Source organism: Ixodes scapularis, unplaced genomic scaffold, assembly GCF_016920785.2.
Source record: "Ixodes scapularis isolate PalLabHiFi unplaced genomic scaffold, ASM1692078v2 PGA_scaffold9__187_contigs__length_104089568, whole genome shotgun sequence".
Classification (NCBI taxonomy): Eukaryota; Metazoa; Arthropoda; class Arachnida; order Ixodida; family Ixodidae; genus Ixodes; species Ixodes scapularis.
In genome coordinates, this window is record NW_024609884.1 from 17,098,945 (window position 1) to 17,116,494 (window position 17,550).

General features: G+C 47.8%; 1 protein-coding gene across 2 annotated transcripts in view; it reads left to right on the plus strand.

Annotated features, from left to right (window-relative positions):
* LOC8024862 (FH1/FH2 domain-containing protein 3) overlaps nucleotides 1–17,550 on the plus strand; it is a 182,322-nt gene that overhangs the window by 102,660 nt on the left and 62,112 nt on the right. The gene's annotated exons all lie outside the window — the stretch shown is intronic.

A 17,550-nucleotide genomic window follows, 5' to 3' on the forward strand; every position in this document is an offset into this window, starting at 1 on the left:
CGTTAATGTTGACGATATCCTGTTTCCTCTACAATGTCGACAAGGTAAACGTTGCCTTTGTTTGCGTTTTCTTCTTCTCGACAGTTGTCGCTGAGTTGTTTTAAGTATATGGTATCGAGCATGCAGTTGGGTTTGTGTTTAAAACTGTAAAACCCATAGGAGGTGTTGCTATTATTGAATATTGTGATATTTTCCCAGTGGTGTACTCACACCCTACCACATATACACGGGTACTTTGCCGCGGCGAGAGCGCCTTTCCTCTCCCATTTTTTTTTTTATTGTTTGGCCGAAATAAGATGACACAATGCTATTAGTTTGTCCTTTGTTAGTTTTCATGTTTATAAAATATGCGTCTGCTTGAGGTAAGTTTTACGAAGCAAAAAGGAAAATAAATATTAAAATGTTCTTAGTGTTTAGCGCGTCTTCTGGACAGAGTGTCAGTGTCACGGACTTCCAAGACGATCTCATAACTGCGATCATCTTTCCAGCGATACGAAGTGTTTCTGGAAGGATGATCACTTATTTTATAAATACGACGAAGCAGAATGCGATAAAATAACCCTCACCGTATTCTTACACGAAGAGTTTTTAGTACGAAGGCAAGCAGACGGCTTATACGATACTATCGAGATGCTTTCTTTAATTTTTATTTATGCTTGTTTTTATGTTATAAAATGAATGCGCAGATTGAGGGTCGGTTTCGGTTTGGATGCGGAGGCGAAGTCTACGGATCGGATGCGTGTGATGATCAAACTGTTATCCGTGCAGGGCTCTAGTGATGTGTTGCCGCCCCTACGTAACCTAAAAAAAAAAAAAAAAAAAAAAAAATAACGAGAGGTTACAAGACTTGGGCCACAAAACGCGTCCTAACGCCGAGCAGCGTGGTCAAAAGTGGGGTGCAGCACAAAGCTGTCTCAGAGTTATGCGCCGAGAAACTGAAAGCTCTGTTATACACCGACGTTGAGCGCAGCGAACGCAGCGTAGCGCAGAACGAGCTCGTTTCATTGGTTGACGAGCAGGAACTCGGTATCTGCGACCACTCAGTATCTGTGTCCGCAGTGCTATCGCCGCGTTCGATTACGCTCGACGTCGGAATACAACAGAGCCTTGAGGGAGAGGAGGAGGCGCGAGGGACGTCAGAATGCCGAGCTCTGATTGGAACGATTAGTGGGTAGACCTAAAGCCAGCTGCCTCCGTCTCCACTGCACTCGTCGAAGGCGCTCGAATGCGAGAGCCGAATGCCAGACGCCGGCGTTCCTCGCTCTAACGCGTTTACAGAGCCGCAAGCTTGCTGCAGTCACCTGTGACGTTTTCGATATAAAACGCTGTTGGAGTTCTGTCGTGTTACATACCACAAAACAAATTAAAAAAAAGCACGAGCGATGCGCTTTTCCCTTTCCCCTTTCTTTCCGTCCTTCTCCACAAACACACAAATTAGAAAAAAAAAAAAAAAAGCAAACAACGCACTTTTAAGCCAGTCTGCGTCCTCGTATTGCAGTGAAGGATCGTACCAAAGTATCACAGATTTACAAAGTTACTTGATATTCGGTGCGCGCGGCGTGTAATGTGTACCATGATCGTGATCAGTGTAGTGCGAGTTTTAAAGCCGCGTCTCACTTCAAGCAAATTTTCAACACACTGCTCGCAGACGCGACAAAGCGCCTTATTGGCTACTTTTTGTGACTTCCTAAAATACTAGTACTTTAGTTTAAACGCATCGGCTTATAAGGACGGGAAAAGTTGTTGACTGCGTTGAGGATTCTTTTTCGTGAAAAGTCTCCTTGAGCGTAATTTTCAGGTTTTATTTTTTTAAATTATGACATCTTTTGAGCGTACGTTATGTGACTGAAGACAGGAGAGACGAACGCTAGGTGGATGTTACGCGTCGCTGAGATTTCGATGATGTGGGGTTGCTACGTCGTCTCAGGTCGGGGAACGACATTCCCTTTCGTTTGTTGTTGTACGCCACGCCGAACACAGTGTTACAGTGGTATACTTTCTAAAGACGCCGCCGTCCATCAAAGAACATAAGAAGAAAGAAGAAGAAAAAAATTACACGGGCGCGCGTTGACAGGGGAAAGTGAAGAAAGAGCAACGGAATGGCACCGGCGCCATTTCTCTTTTAGACTACGTTCGACTATCCGGAAGAAAATAAAAAAAGAAAAAAAAAAAGAGAAGAAAATCATAATTGTGCACGAAGGACCGCGTGTCTACATGTTTTGTCTGTACTTTTGTTCGAACACGCGGACATTCGGATAGCAAGCAGGCTTCCACGGTTGAGCGTACGCGAGGAACGTGACATATCAGTACCGCCTTTCGCGAATTACTATTGTAAATACGTCGACGCTTTTTAAACGTTACGTCCTGTCGGAAGGCTTCAAAATGCCGTACGCGGGACAAGAGTCCAGTTCTCGGTTGTACTACTCTGCGCTGGGCCGTCGTCGACGACCGTGACGACGTGTTCGATTCCTCTCTCTCTCTCTCCGGTTCGCTTATGTTATTCGAAAAAAAGAAAAAGGAAGAGCAAACGTTTTGGTCCTTCGTCCGTGATTCGTTCGATCCGTGCGCACGCCTGCTCATCATCGGGCCGAATGTTATCGAGCAGTGCGGTTCCGCAGTGCCCCAGATGGCGCCGAAAGAAAGAGACGGAGGAAGGCGGGTTGCTCCACGAGACTTCCCGCCGTGATTCACGAGCGCGACATCGAAAAAGAACGAAAGCAAAAAAAAAAAAAAAAAAAAGTTGCTAAAAATTGAAAGTTGTCAGGGGCGGGTGTAACGATGACACGCATGCACGCCAACGGACCTAACGCGAATGAGTGGAAAACCGAGAATGGGTTTTTATAGAAGGAGACCGAAGTATAGGCAAGTTACTAAGTTACTGTGCAGCTTTCATGTTCGATGGCCAGCGAAGCTCTCCGGACATAAATGCGGAGTAACGTTTTGTGGACGGGGGCGCCGTTACGCCAATGTTCCAGAACGCCTGCTTCGAGAAGCGTGTGTCGGACAGACTTGTACGGTGTTCCGGACAACTAATCGAATTAATCGTAATCGATTACTTTTTGGGAGCAATTTTGTAATGATTTGATAGCATTTGTTGGTATAGTAATAGCAGCAGTAAACTTTTGGAAGTACTGAAATTATTTGTAACCGTAACCGTAACCGTTACGAGGAATCTTCGAAGCAAATCTCCGGCACGAGGACGGTTTACCACAATTGGTGGATTAAGAAGATACGTAGTTCTTAATATGGTGATTAAAATCCAGCAATGGACGAGTACGAGAGACCCGCGTTTTCAGACCGGCAGAAAATGGAAATTGTGAAGTAATTGGAAGTAACGTTTACTTTTTCAAGCAACGACCGAGTACTTTGGTTCTCAAGTAATCAAGTAATCTAATTGAATACTTTTTAAGCTAGAGTAATTGTAATTGTAATCGATCTCTTTTTGTTTCGAGTAACGTGTACAAGACTGGTGCCAGGTGAGATGTTACACAGGGTGTTCCCAAGAAAAGAGAACCGTGTTTCTAGGCTCCGGTAAATAAAATATGCATCGCAGAAAGCTCAAAACTTTGTGAGAATGGGACGCTAGCGGTTGGGATAGGACCCAAAAGTTTGAGATGGCGACGTTACCTTACCAGAAGATAATTGGGAAAGACGAACTTTCTCTATGAGCCGACGTCCACCTAAGCCTAATATTGTCGAGACAAGAAATAACATTGTGAGCGTCTAGCATCTGTTTAGGCGCAAAAAAAAAAAAGCTTGTTATTAAAAAAAGAAAACAATATTATCTTTCTTTCAGACAACTGTTTTTCACTGATATATAGGTATCTCACATGCGTACGTAATGTCAGTTCTTGTTTTGACGGTGTTAGGCTTAGGTGGACGTTGGCTCAGAGAAATTTCGGAAACATATTTTGATCCAGGTATTATCAAACGTATGCTTTCTATCCCGACCCGGCCAACCGCTGGCGTCCCATTCCCACGGAGTTTGAGCTTTCTGCAATGAATATAGTTTATTTACCCGCGCCGAAAAACACGACTCTCTTTTCTCGTGAGTGCTCCCAGCGTATACATTCGTGAGCTGGGCAGGCATTCGTCGTGTGTGTTTGTCAGCAGCAGACCAGCCGATCGGAGGTTCTTCGAACGATCTGAAGGCATATACACCAGGAACATTAACGGGTGCATTTACATCGATGAAGTGCGTGCCGACGCGCCGATGCAGGCCGCACACCACGAATGTGACCCGGGAATCGAGGAACCGCGCTCGACCGGCCTCCGCCGACCGCGAACGCGGGGGTGGGTCCTCCTGGAACTGGATCGCCGCGTCGCTTCCGGACGGCGTTTTGCGCGTCCGTAGCTCGACCGGTGCTGGGCCGCGCCCCGGCCGCGCTTAATCGCCGCGGCCTCGCCATGGGAGCCAGACAATGAGCGCGGTTGTGTGGATTAACGTGGATATTCCGCGACTCGGAAACTGGATCGACGGGCAGGCAGGGGGCCGCCGCTCTTTCTTTCTTCGTCGGTTTTGGAGCGGAGGCCCCGGGTGTGTACCTCTCTTGGGAGGAGCCTCGCCCATCTCTGGGGAAGAAATCGTCGAACCCGTGTATATGAACACGTGGTCATTTTGACGAAGGGAGACTCTCGATAAGAATTTAATGATTATGGGGCACTAAAGTGGCAGCTAACGGCGACAGTTCAAAGAAAGCCTCCGTCTCTTCGCTATGTGGCATTCGAACTGTTTTTAACATGGGCTAAGTGGAACGGCTCCAAGTTACAAGCTGGTGGCTTTGACTGGTGCTCTCGGCTGCACGAGCGCTCGTGCCGCTGAGGCACATCGAAAGTAAGACGTTCGCTCTTGTAGCCTTTGGGGTTAGTCGTTAGGTTGTAGGAAGTGTAGTTTATGGTGGTTGGGGGGGGGGGGGGGGTGCTTTGGATAAAAGCGGTCCTGTACAGGGACGGCGCCAAGGGGATGCGAGGGGTGGCGGGCGCCTCCCCTAAAATTTCTTCTGCCACCCCAAGATGAAGCAGCTTTGTACACAAGTAATTGCCTACGACGTCGGCTTGAAGACCCAGTGTAACGAGTATCCAGACTTTAGAGCCGTTCATGCGTTTTATTTTTTATTTTTTTTTCTATTAACTTTTAGCCACTGGAAGTCGTACCGCGGGTAGGGTGCCATCATGTCTCCCTAACCGCGGGCGTGTAAGCTATCAAGCGCTTTAGAAAAAGCAGCTTCCCTTTGTGACGCCTGCTGGCTTTTCTCTCCGTATTCCGCTCTGTGGTGCTTATCTTCAGCGGAGACCGGAGACGTGAACGAAGGGGAGCTTAGTTAAAGACTTGAAGTCGAGGTCATGGGGAATTCCGGACTGTCTCAGAAAGGGAAGCAAAACCTGGTTGTGAGTCTGAGCACAGGGGGCAGAGGTCCCTGCTGTGATACCCCCCCCCCCCCCCCCCCCCCCCGTCTTCCTCCTCGTGTCTCCGCATTTCCCTTTTCAATGAGAATACCGCATAAGCTATCTGGGCGACAGCACCTCAAAGCAACCGCCCCCCCCCCCCCCCCCCCCCCCCCCCAATTTGGTTCGCCTCCCCACTGCCCCCCCATTATGAAGATCCTGGCGCCGTCCCTGGTCCTGTAGCGCGAGCTTGCCAACTCCGGCAAGCGAGGAGAGCACGGGCCAAATTCACTCCAACAACACCATCATCTAGACTGTTGAAACCCTTTGTCGCCACGTCCCATACGATCTGTCAACTGCGCTGTCGTATCTTTTGGCGAATTTGTATGTCCTGCACGCGTTCCACCGTCCACGAGGCCTGTCAGGAGCGCTTCGACGGACACCTGGCTGAAGGCCATGACGGCGGATCCCGATTTAATCTCGGTTCATAATATCACAGAGCGCGGTGGTAGCTCTCCATGACCCCGTGCTTCACAGAAGCCCACTTCGCTTTACTGAAATGTAGTGCTGGAAACCGACTCCCGGATATCGATCCCCTAGCTTGGCCAGAGGCTGCGGAGCTGCTAGTTTCTAATCGGAACCATATGTCTGTTTTCACTAACTAAAAAGGTTAGTTAACAAATTTTTATTAATTAGCCGAGTGATCGTTACGATTAGCCCCCTATACAATGTCCCCGTGGGCGTACAACTCACCTACACAAAGCGCGTAAGTGTAGCTTTCACGGCTTTTTTTTTAAAAATCAGATCTGTTAAACTTAAAAAAAGAAACCATATATAAATCACTCTAAGAAATGCCTGCGCGTCTTCTTACCCGCAAAACACTTGAATAGCCAATCTCTGGTATCTGCGAAATCATCTCAGCGAATTCTGAGAAGGAACATCTGTTTAGACCCCAAAATAAAGTCCGCGCTGTCGCATTACGCATGCCAGCATGCCGCTTTGCACTGCGTAATGCCACAGCGCAGACTTCATTTTTAGATCTAAACGGATGTTCCACCTCATCATTCGCTGAGGTGATTTCCTAGATCGCAGAGATTGGACTTTTGGGCGTTTTGCGAGTAAATAGACGCGCAGGCATCTCTTGGAGTGATATATAAATAAGCCCTGTCAGTGTGTATGAATGTAAGCAAAGCGCACTTTGTGTACTTCGACTTTATACGTAGGTTTAAAGATGACTTCAAATGTTTTGCGGTTTGTTCCGATTTTAGGTGATAATGCCACGATGGGAGCTGCGTCCCGCGCTTCATCGCAGAGAGGTACCTCGTTTCTTTATGTGCTACCAATTTTTCAGCTTCGAGACGAACCAACGTGTTCGGTCGACGCGAACCTTACCGACGCTCTCTATCGACGGAACGGCGCTATGTTCGACGGCGTGTTTGTCGAGGGCGATCCTCCGTGGACACGGCTAATATTGTTGAGCGAGGAACATAGCCGCTCCCCTCTCCCGTCTTTCGTACGCATGAAAGCACATACGTGTGTGACATAATGATTGAGAGGGAGAGAGAGACAAAGAGAAGCTCAAGCAACGGTTGACTTTCTGCTGCTGGCTGAGAGCTGTGGCCAGGAAAAGGGGGCATGGGAAACAAAGAATGCGCTCGGCGGCGAACGCGTTTTTGAGCGATCGCTTGGCTCTGCCTCGTGTCATTTCAAGTCCACGCTGTCCGAGAAAGCACTTCGGAATCGGAAGGTCGGTCCAGGTATATCGGCGTTCCGAATCAAGCAAGGCGGCGAGGTCTTGAGCGGGCAGCTCAGGGTTGTTACCCGAGGAGGTGATGCACGCTGTTTCCTTGGCTGACCGACGAAGCCAGACTCGTGCCCGTTACTTGAAAAAATGTAATGGATTACAATTACAAATTACTTTCGCTGAAAAGTAACGGATTACTTTACTCGTTACGTTACAAATTACATTCACGTTACTTTTCCCGTACACTCATCAAGAAAACAATAAAAACAATCTTGATGTTTTAAAAAAAAAATCCTGTTTTATTTTTGGTGGGTATATGAAAAAATGTCCCCGGAAAAAATGTCCCCGGAAAAAAAAAAGTCCCCGGACAAAATGTCCCCGGATAAAAAGGCCCCAGGTGGAAAGTAGGAAAAAATGTCCCGAAAGGGGGATTTTCTATCCCTGGGTTTCTCTGATCCTCATGGCCTTCGGACGATCCGGTCATATGTCCTTGGGAAGAAAGGCGCCGTGTGGCAAGTAGGAAAAAACGGCCCCAACAAATAAGGAAATATACGATTCCGCGAGGTACACATCGCGACACTAGAGAGTTTTAGTAGATCGTTCCCATGACCCCGATAACGATACCCGATACTCCGCCACCGCCTAACTTGGGCATGCATAGTATCGTTATCGGGACTATCGGAGGTATCGGAACGATCTACTAAAACTCTCTATTGTTAGCGCGAACACGACATCGGCGTATTTTCACATTTTACTTAGAAAGAGTATATGTGGGAACGAAATTTTACCGTCTGCATTATATCCCCAAAAGCACTTTCAGTAGCTATAATAACTTTGATGACAACCTTTCGTTTCTTAAAAAAAAAAAAAAAAAAAAACAAGCAAACTGGCGATTGCTTGTTTGTGCTAAGTGTCGCGCTTTTTACCCTATTTGGAAATGGTACACAAGAACCTCTCGAATTTCCCCTGACACAATAATTTGGTTTTGGCTAGAAGTGTTACAAATGTTTATTTTACAATGAAAAACAAACAAAAACAGTTCAGATGCAATGTTACAAAATCAGGAATGAAATGACAGACTCTAGATTCATACAAAAAAAGTCAAAAACGGATCGTACGACAGCGGAAAAAATGTCCCTTTGGGGTCATTTTTTCCTACTTTCCACATGGGGCCTTTTTTTCCGGGGACATATCTTCCGGGGCCTTTTTTTTTTCGGGGACGTTTCTTCCAGAACCCATTTTGGGTAATACTCCCCTTCACAATGTTTCTTTTTTTATTTTTTTTTTATTTGTTAGGTTGTATGCTGCTGGGGCTCTAAACTCGTCAATCAAAAAGGTGGGGCCAAAGCCTATCACTACGATGACTTGGCGCTTTTTTAGTCGACGTCCAATCGGCGCACTCTGCGAACTTTCGGCTCCAACTTTGTGTTATACGAGTTTAGGGCTCCTTGACTGCCTGCTCCACTTTCTGTGTTAGGTTCATATTAAAAAAAAAAAAAAAAGTAACAAGTACTTGAAGTAATCCGTTACCAATAATTGTCACGAAATTGCCTTACAAAATGCTGCCCCAGAAAAGTAACGTAACAATTACAAATTTACTTGAAAAAGTAACGGATTACTTCTTGAGTCTGCGACGAACATCTAACTCCCAGTACATAGGGTTTTGAATACGCCGATGAGCGTATTCCGTTCTATACAGCGGGCTGCCTCCCCACAGCGCGATTGCGTACCGATTGAAAAAGGATTGCCTCGATTCGAGTCGGACGCTCTCCCGTGCCTCTAGTACACCATACAAAAGACGACTTCAGACATTATCTGAGGTCTTCCTCGTACGAGGGCCCAATCGGCCGTCTTTTGCACGATGCACGAGCACTATACAGTGCGCGTCTGCAGACCTCGAGGAAAGCTCATCCCGCGAGGCTGGGGCCCTTAGCCGACAGGAATGTGGAAGCAAGAAGCGCGCCTATTGCCCCACCCCGCGTTTCTGAAGTTGTCAGGGACTCGGTTCAGCTCCAGTCGAGACGCAGCCGACGAGCAACCAGATAGCGTCAAAAGCGAACCAATGTAGGGAAAAGACTGGAAGCGAGCACCGTGTCGTTTAATGAACACTTGAAACTGTGGTGCAGAAAGGGAAAAAAAAAAAAAAAAAAAAAAAAAACACGCCACTTTTAGTTGAAGGAACAGACCGCCCACCCTTCTGTGTCTTTCCTTCGACTAAAAGTTATTTTTCCCCCCCCATTTCTGCAACAGTTTCAGGTGTTCAACAACATGACCATCATGATGATAACGCAAGCGAGCTGGACGAGAATGGCGACAATAATCCCTGGAAAAGGGGAACAAAGGACAAACACAAATCTCCAAACACAGCTAGGTGACTGGTGCGCGACCGAAAACATTCGCCTGAACCTGGTATCGAACCAGGGACCTTTCCATTTCCAGTGGAGCGCTTTACCAAATGAGCTAACCAGGAGTTAGACGTCAGCAGAGCATACGGGTTTTATCAGCAGCCACCAGTTTAACACCCACAAGGGTGGACGGCCTACAATTAAGGTTAGGATGAAATGCAAATAATGCAAAGGTGCAGTCGAGCTGAACATGAATGACGATAATTATCCCTGGAGAAGGGAACAAGGGGGGGGGGGGGGGGGGGGGACAAAGGACAAACACAAATCTCCAAACACAGCTAGGTGACTGGTGCGGCGCGACCGAAAGCCAGGCGGATTTTTTTCGGCCGCGCAAAAGTCACTTAGCTGTGTTTGGAGATTCGTGTTTGTCCTTTGTCCCAATTGTTCCCCTCTCCGGGGTTTTTTATCGTCGTGACCATCATGGTGTTCGTCGTTTTTCTGTTACGTGTTCTATCATCGGTGAACCAATCATAAACAGGAAAGGCACAGTGACTTGCGCTTTTCACGCTGTTTGATTGCTTCAGTTAGCTCGTATAGACCGACACGCGGAGCGGCTCTGTTTACCAACACGGCCGGAAGGCCGCGCATGCGCGGTAGCTATGTGGGCAAAAGCGACTAGGCTGTCCGTGTTTTTGCCATTGCGCTGTGTGGCGTGCGCTCGTTGTTGACGTTGTAGGGACACTTCTAGTTTTATTTGTGAGTCGTATTTCCTGGCAACGTATGTCGTATGCTATGCCCGACTATTTGAGCTCGCTACCTGAGCCTGAAAGGCAGCGGTGTCGAATCAAACGTTGCATGGACAGCGTTACCTACGAGGATCCGTACGCCGTAAACAAGGCCTGATGGTCTTCCGACGTGAAGTTGCTGCAACCGAAGTCGACGGCTTACGTCGTCGTTTATTTAGTTTTTTTCGCCAAGCCAGTTCACGGCCGACACGGAGCAGGCGTACAATTCTCTAGAGGCCTATGATTACTTCGAGTCGGTTTCCGCACTGCCGGCGGGATCAGCAGACTGTGGGTCTGCGGAAGTGTATCTTTAATTAAATAAATACACACAGCGGTCTTCAAGTCAAGGTATGCTATTTTTCCTACCCTCATGACCACAAGGCATGACAAGCAGTAGCGCTTTGTCCGATGCAGGTACGCTTTATGCGTACCTGCATCGTCAAAACCGTAAATGTGTTAAATCATAATTTAAAAAGTAACGTAGAAGTAACGTGCGTTACTCTTTATCGGTAGCGGTAACGCGTTCCTTTTATTTTTAGTCAACGTAGCTCAGTAACGCGTACCTTTGATTTGCAAGTAACAAGTAACGTATTTCGTTACTTTTTTTCGGCAACGCCTACAATACTGCCGTTCTGTCGCCGATCCCCTTCTGCTTGGTAGCACGGGCGTAGCGAGCCTCCGACGAGCGCTTGGCCGGTGCTTTGTGCGCGAACACCGTGGGAACAAAATCCGGGTGGTTTCGATCAGACGACGGTTTCCCTGCACATAAGCAAGCCTCGGGACGGAGATTGAAATGGAAGCCGCACTTGCCTCCAAGGAAGTGCTTGCCGCACAAACGGTCGTTCGCGCGAGGCGACCATAATTTTCGATCCACGGATATTATCCCCCTTCTATGCCTTTCAATGTCTGCCGGGAACTTGTATAAGCTCACACGGCTACTTTTCGTGTACATTTCGGTGAGATTAACGGCAACACAGCTTCGCGCAATGCTGAAATGCTATGACGCCTTTGCGAAACGTGCGCCCTTTTGCCCACACCCCCCGGCTCCGGCGCGATCGCAGCGCCGCCGCAGCGCCGTGACGTCAAGCCCGCGTGTCGGTCTATAGCGTCGGCTGTGTCTACTGGACTCATGCTCGTTGTGAAAAGTCCATGGTGCGAGTCTCAATTGCAGCTAAAATGTTTTTCACTTTACTTTTTTTTTTTTTTCATTCTTGCCATTTGTTGCGCGGACATTTTAAAGGCGTATTTTTCACTGTCGTATAGGTTCACGGACTTTCCAGAATGTTCCGATTGCCTTTTAACACGAAGAACGGAGAGAGTAGCGAGACCATGCATTACTCCATCTTCGGTCGCGTGCTTTGCGCTTGTATTTCCCAAGGTCTGCTCATTGTGTCGCATTGGCGCCGTCACACTTCCTACCCGATGGCTGCGTTGCGATAGCAATCTGGGCTGAACTCGGGGTCAGCCGTTTCGCGGAAACCGCTATTTATGCAACCCACTTCGAGAAGTACTGCCCTTCCTCAAAACTTTACGGGACAAGCGAACTTTAAGCCGTTTCCCAACTTAGGCGCATTTGCATGCGCTGCGTACCGTCGTCGTTAACGCGAACGTTGAAACGTTCCTGAAGCTCGAACTGTCCAGCAAAGTATCGTAGGTAACGCATCCAAACGACTGTGTGCAATCGATCTCGAGCCAGATCGAGTGTCGTTTACGGCTCTTTCAGAATCGAACTCGAAGTGCATCGGCGTGACAGCTTTCTTTTTATGACTGGAGAGCGGCGCTGGCGTATACTGTTCGGCACGTCCTTCGCTGGCTCGTTCTCTGCGGAGCCTAACGCACTGGAAATGTACGCATCAAAATACTCTTCACTAGTTTAAACTACTTCGTTCGGCGACAAATGCGACGAACTATGCGCGTTTTAACTCGAGGTGGCCCAAATCCTACTATAACACGGAAGTAGCGTAATTTATATTCGGACAAAAGCCGGAGTCTTCGAGGAGGATTCTTTTGGTGGAGGAGTTCCAGACAGATTCCGCCTTCGAGCTTTTTGTAATACTGTTTTCCCTGTCACATCAATAGACACCGGATCGGAACATTAACGTGATTTATAAAGGACTCGTCGAAACTCACGCAGGCACGTACGTTATATTTATACCGTAAATGCGTATAAAGAAACAGATAGAGCGTTCGATATCCATCCGGCGGAATCGAGCGCTGGCCGCGGCGGCGTCGCCTCAGGTAGCCGTTACCTCGCTGCGCACGGAGATTGCTCCGCTCAGGTCATAGATCGGCTCCTCCTCGCGGTGGCGCCCCACAATCGTTCCGTGGGAGGGTGCAGCCAAGCCGAGTTCGCAACTCGATCCGGAAAGATCGCGGCAGGCACCTCCGACCGGACGCGCGTAGACAGGCTCGTCGGCCCTCTGCTCCTCGCGTAAACAAAGGCGGCAGTTTGAAGTTCAAGGTTTGGCGATAGTCCGACGCTCACGTGATACGCGGGCGCTGCATGAAACGACTTGTTTCCGGTGTCGGATTCGGACATTCGTCTCAGGCGCCACGCGCCGCCCTTTCATCGAGTCGTGTTAAAAACTTTTGAGCATTCTTTCGTACTCTGGGCTTAGTATGTGTCGGGCTTTTCCGGGAACTCGTTAGCGTTGAGGAGCTCGAGTCGCAGAAAAGCCGGCGTCGGTGGCGTTGTGACGGGAAATTCCTGATTGGTCGATAGGGTCATGAGGTAACAGCCACATGACCTCGCGCGGGAAGTTCAAACAACCCACAACGCTCATGTGAAACGTGACGTCACGCGTGGAATAAAAGTGATGAAAAAACATGACATGTAATGCCATGCATGGGTAAATTACTTCCAAAATGTAATTTAATTACAATTACAATTACTTCGCTTCAAAAGTAGTTTAACTGCAATTACAATTGCTACTACGTAAAAATTAATCGATTACAATTAAAATTATTTTTGAAAATTAATGCAATAGACCCTTTCCGAAATTCAGTCTGGCCACTTTGATCACTATCATCATCTGTGGACCGGCATCTGTGCCATACCAATGGCGGCCTTTTAGTGACTGATAAACAACCTCCTTGCTGATAAAGGAAGACGTTGAAGATGCTCCTAAGCGGATGATGCGAGGCCTGTATATCGGGAGGTTTGTAGGACGCGACGTAGGGATGGAACACAAGAGCTATACGTAAGCGTTCATTTCCAATAACTCAGATTCAATCTGTGGACGGCACACAATCGGCTTTAAGGTTCTTTAGTGTATAGATAGAATGTTCTCGAGACATCGGTGTGGGTGGGAGCTTTGTCCTGACTGCAGGTTCTTGGTCACCATCGAACTGAAAGTGATCGAGAAAGGACTCATATTGAACAATTCTTCGCGTGCCGTTGACTTGCGAAAGTGACGGTGCCGACACAATTTCATTTCCGCCATTGATATGGCAAAACATAAACTGCTATACAAACCACCAGATGGCACTGAATTTAGGAAAGGGTCTATTACTTTACAATTACTTATTTCTGAGCACGACCCGACTTGGGCCATATAGCTTTAAACGAGTTGTATAGAATGCAAAATATTTTTTCATTCCCTACTTCAATGTTCACGTATTGTACTTTCTTTTTATGAATTTGGTTAAATTCGTGATAGAACGTGACGTTTGCTTATGCAAATAATATCCGAAGTAAAACCAACACGAAACAAGCTTAAAAATAATACAAATATACGCATATGCGACAGTACTGGAAGAGGGGCGTAAAAATGGCAAAAAAGAAAGAAAAATAACATTATGGACAATTAATATTCCTAACCTCGGCTGAAAGCTGAAGCTCAATTTTTTTTTCTTTCAATATTTTGACATGTTTACGCTATTGTTTTCTTCTCGCACCGCAGACAGCACTACACGGCGCCGTTGAGATAGGCATGGGCGTACCAACGGGGGGGGGGGGGGGGGGGGGCAAGGGGGGCGCTTGCTCCCCCTGTTCTTAAGGTTGGGGGGGGGGGGAGGGAGGCAAGGCATTTGTTTTGCCCCCCCCCCCCCCCCCCCCCTTGAACAGCCGCCACTGGGCAGGGCAAATACTGGACTGGCCGGCAGCACCCAAGGGATACCAAGGGCACCGCCTCCGGGCCCTAGGGGGGGGGGGGGGGTCTCGTTTGCCCCCCCCCCCCCCCCCCCCATTCAAAAACAAGTTGGTACGCCACTGGAGATAGGCTCCAAAGAGGATTGTCGGTAAGCCCGCAGTGTAAGCAACAAAACAACAAACAATGCGACGTTTATGTTGTGCGTGAGTGTGAGTTTGTGTCTGTGTGAGTGTTTTACCAAGAGCTAAGCCGCCTGTGCGAGTGCTGAGGCTTCCAGAGAGGTTCCGTCGGCCCCGCAAAGTTTTGCAGAAGTAATTGTAATTGTGCCTGCAGATCTGCAATTACTGACGCTAGAAAGTAATTAAATTACAATCACAATTCTTTTTAGCCAAAAGTAGTTAGTTACGATTACAAATTACCAAGAAAAGTAATTACATTACAGTAATTGAATTACTACCCAAGGATGCGTATTGCGAATCAAAGGTCGCCCATGTCTCATATGATTTCACTTTAAAAGTAATTCGTTTGCCTTGAAGAAACATTTGAAGAATTTTAGGCGGGATTCGAACCCACAACTCTTTGGTTGCGTGCCAGACACGCGACTGACTAGGCTACATGATGGTAGCGAGCGGGAGTTTATATGTTTAAATGTTTCGCTACCGCGTTCCACTCTTTTAAGGCGAAGCTTAAGCGTCCTCCTGTAATATTGTGTGTGTTTTGTACAGAACTGGGCGAGATATTGATTTATTCCTACCGAAATTCGAAATTGCGTCTATGGCGGGGGATGTTTCCTTGGTTGGTACCTGCGCCGAGCGCCAATCCCTTTGGCTTCGATAATGGGCACAGAAACGTGCAGCACGTCTTGAACCCTGTCGTTAGCAAATCGTTCGCTATCTCGAGAACAAAACTTTTTTTGGCAGCGGAGCAGGGAGGATGAAAGGTTGGTTCACACACCAGTGATGTGATTGCTGCGCCAATTGCGCCAAACTGCGCCAAGGGGCTAACCCTGATACATCCTGCTACATTTTGCCGAAAAATGGGTAATCTGCGCCAAGGCTGCGCCAAAGGACCAATTTCGGTCGCCTTTCAAAACCGAAACTAAACTGAATACCGTAATTGAGCATGTCTGAGCTAGCTGGCGCAAGTGGCCGCCCGACACAAAGTACTTTGCATCAATCGTCCATCCGGTCTTGCATGGTTTTTCTCGCCGTTTCTCGTTTTGTGCCCTAGTCGTCTCGTGGGTCTCGTCTCGCGTCTTTAAAATTTTTACAACGATAGATGCAAGCGCTGATGCAACCGTGTGCTAACGCTTCGACGCTAGCGTGCCGGGTACAGCCATGCCGTAGGGAGGCACTCACTTGATCAAATGACGTTTTAGCGAATGCCCACGTTTCACGGAATGACAGCGAATTGTCGGACGCCGCAAAGCGGCGTTTTGGGGTGGGACAAGTGGGTTCACATTTTTGCAATGAGCCGCCGCAGGCCGTCGCCGCAAAGCGTCGTAAGCGCAGCGCGCGGCGCTTCGCAACGCGCGCTGCGCTTACGATTCGCTCAATTATTGCCCTCCGCTAAAACGTCATTCGCTCATGTGATATGGACTCAAAGCAATGGTTGTCGGAAAACTATATTTGGTCCCTGCCTACCAGTCACCGTGGTTGCATGACGTCGGGTGTTGCCGTGCCCACGTCGCTGCGGATATGGCGCTTTCTAAACTGAAACGTAAGGACCTCCGCAAGGTCATCAACATCCTGTTATTGTTTAAATTATGCTACTACAAAAATCCTTCTTTAACTCAGACTGCTGTGTCGAAGTATTGATTACCTAGGTTTCTCTCGGTGGGCTTTCTTTCGAGAGGGACCCGGGTACGTAAAAAAATCTGCCGCAAAAGAAAGTTGGTGAAGAGAAGTGAGCTAAAGCAAGGAAGGCAATGTCTGCGCGCTGAACCCGCACAGCGCGTTTGTTTGTCTCTAGTTCAGTCGTTGCACAAAGCGCTCCAACTTTTTGACCCTGGTTCGCCATGTCTTGCATCGACGCGCTCAGGCTCTTTTTTTTTTTTCGGTGTGTTTAGCTTGTATCTCGTCTGCAGGCCTGCAAGCACGCGCTGCTGGACAGTTACATTTTGCATACAATTTTGGGAACCAGTTGGCGAGGGAGCGGAGTGGCATGGTTTCGGTTTCGATTCAACAGCCGTCTCCGCTCGCGCGACGAAGCACATGCGACTGCAAGCTGCCGAAGTTGCCCTCACGTGCATGCGAACATTATTGCACGAGAGAGGCACCAGCCGGGTCGCTTGCAATCCATTGCTTTACGTTTGCTTATTTTAACGAAAATCTGGCACGTCGGGAACAGTAAAATGTTGGCAAGCGGTTTTACGGAATTGCTTGGCAACGCCTGCAGCGGGATGTCTCAAAGTCTCTTTGGAGGCATTGAAATTGGACATTCATTACTTGTCAAAGGCAAAGCGGGGCTTGCAGCTGCCTTGCAGAAAGTTTCGAAAAGCGAAACGAAAAGCACCCGCTAGTCGTAATGCAACTTTTTCTTGTGTACTGTTCCGCTTTGCACTGCAGTAGTTAGGTGTTTGATCAGTTGGAGACTGCTTCGCTTCATTATATTATATAACTATAGTCGGTAACATGTCAAGAAGGAAGTGGAAGCTCCTCCCACCTTTTTCCACTTTAGCAGAGCGAACACTGGAGAGGAGGTCGCCTTCTCTACAGCGTTCGCTCTGCTATAGTGGAAAGAGGTGGGAGGAGCTTCCACTTCCTTCTTGACATGTCACCGACTATAGTAAAACCTAATGCTGTGATATTTTCTGCTAAGCTGGTCATTTTCAAATAAATTTTAATATGTGCAGTTTAGCTCTTATTTATTGATAGCGGGTACATACATATGTTTATCATTTAACTGAAGCATTGCAAAGTGTGTCATGTCATTGGCATTTCAGTTAACATGTTGAAAGACTCCGAGCTGGTCTAACTTGACCATAATTTGTTAGCCACTTTTGCTGCTCCAAAACACTGATTTGGCTGCTCCAAAACAATGTTTTGGCTGCTCCAAAGGCCAATTTTGCTGCTCCAAAACACTGTTTTGTCTGCTCCGAAAGGTGCTCCAGAACGGCTTAGGCCAATCACATCACTGACACACTGGCGTGAGTTAAAGTTGTTGTTCCTCCCGGTGGTGTGGGAGGCAGGTTCCGCTTC